The 1,869-nt window shown below is 43.8% G+C and overlaps 1 long non-coding RNA gene across 1 annotated transcript; it reads left to right on the top strand.

The window, feature by feature from the left end:
- Nucleotides 1–338: 338 nt before the first annotated feature.
- On the top strand, nt 339–1,535 carry LOC138452563 (uncharacterized). The gene is made up of 4 exons (XR_011260221.1): nt 339–405; nt 547–654; nt 786–883; nt 1,058–1,535. It is a non-coding gene; the product is annotated as an uncharacterized lncRNA (long non-coding RNA).
- Nucleotides 1,536–1,869: the final 334 nt, after the last annotated feature.

Raw genomic sequence — 1,869 nt, forward strand, 5'->3', positions numbered from 1 at the left:
TGGATCGTCCGTCCCCACGCGATCATAGTATTGTTAGTGCACTTCTCCCCACACGCATGCTCAGTGATCCAGAAGTTTGTTGCATCTGAGCATGCGCGGGTCTACACGGCGTACACAGCTTCACTCTGTGCTACACCGAACGTCTAATCGAACGCGTCTCTTGCAGCTCGCACTATACAGGTACTCGGAACTTTTATATATCCATGTTCCGTTCTTTGAAATAATTGGATCGTCCGCCTCCACGCGATCATAGTATTGTAAGTGCACTTCTCCCTACGCGCATGCTCAGTGATCCAGGAGTTTGTTACATCTGAGCATGCGCGGGTCTACACGGCGTTCACAGCTTCACTCTGTGCTACACCGAACGTCTAATCGAACGCGTCTGTTGCAGCTCGCACTATACAGGTACTTGAAGTCTCTCCTTTCTGCCTAGGCACTAGCTATTAGTGCACCGCTCCCCTTACCATCTTTGGGTGTCCAGTTGTGTTGCCTTATTTTTCTTAACGTTGCCACAGACTTGATCTGTCCTTGGTATTTACCCCACAGACTCGAACGGTCCCAGTCCATCGTGGTCCTTCAGTCTCAGTAACCGGCCACTCGGGCTCCTCGATACCTTGACTGCCCAGGCGCCGGGGGCATTTCTTGCGACTCCAGGTAACTGCGTAGACACTATCCCTGCCAGCCTGTTTTTTAACCCGTACATTTCTTGTCAGAAACTACACCGTGGGGGTTCCCCCCCACGCATGAGCTTATCTTTCTTTTGTACTTGCTTTCCTGCTTTTCAGCTCCACCTTCTAAGAAGCAAGCACTATCCTCCACTAGTCTTCCACTGGAACTTCTTTTCAGCCAGTTGGCTAGTACCCAGGACCTTGTCCTATGTAAGGTCAGTACATGACCAATAATATGAGTTTACTAGAGTTCACCAGAGCGTCCTTATTTTATCTTTATATACTTGTGTATGCAATTTTATTAACTGTATTTTTGGAGTCTGTTTGTATACCATGCCCTATAATCACATAAGGTGTTTTAACTATAAACACCCCTTCCTTTCTTATAGGGGTTCTTCAAACCTTGGATCCATGAAGAAGGCTGTGATCTACTGTTTAGCCGAAACGTCTAGGGACCCTGCTCCACCTTGGGTCCAATAGGTCCCATTTTTACAATTGGCTTTGATTTATGTCTATGACGTCGATCTATTTTGGTCACCCTCTAGCCTGGCTTCTGTTAAACCTATTCAAGGTCCACTGTTACAACAACAAATATGCACTGTTGGTCCTATTAGATAGAGGTACACGTTTTCATCACCATCTAATGGTGCTCAATGAGAAGATCAAGAAATGCACTAAACATGTCAAGTCATTTGTGTGTATATAGGCTCATTTTCTTAGAATGTCACCTGATGGTACACTTATGCATCAATCTGTTTTCGTTTTGTGGAATTGTATTATGTAATCCCTGTATTACTTATGAATCTATGCAATTTGTGTTTGTTGAATAGTAAATATTAGACTGAGGAGTGAAAATAATAAATTATAATTTCTCCTAATTTCATATTAACAAAGTATTTGTGGCATACTCTTTCTCCTTGGTGCTCTCCCATCCTGCCCCTGTATATGTACAAATAAGAAAGATAACAGAGGTTCAGATACACTTCACATTTTATTTGCATCCTAATAATTTGCAAGTAGCTTTGACTGTTCCAGTCAGGACAACCCCCCTTGTGTTCTTTTGTCACTGACAGCCCTTTGTCCTGAGCTGTATTTGGGCTTTCCCTCCCGTACACTATGTTTGAGATATAGCAGTTTGCTATAATAGGGACCTTCCCTTCGTACTTTATCCTTTGCTACACTTACCCGTACCTGTTTGTTC

The sequence above is a fragment of the Ambystoma mexicanum genome, chromosome 4p, assembly GCF_040938575.1.
Source record: "Ambystoma mexicanum isolate Mex_15411 chromosome 4p, UKY_AmexF1_1, whole genome shotgun sequence".
In the NCBI taxonomy this organism is placed as follows: Eukaryota; Metazoa; Chordata; class Amphibia; order Caudata; family Ambystomatidae; genus Ambystoma; species Ambystoma mexicanum.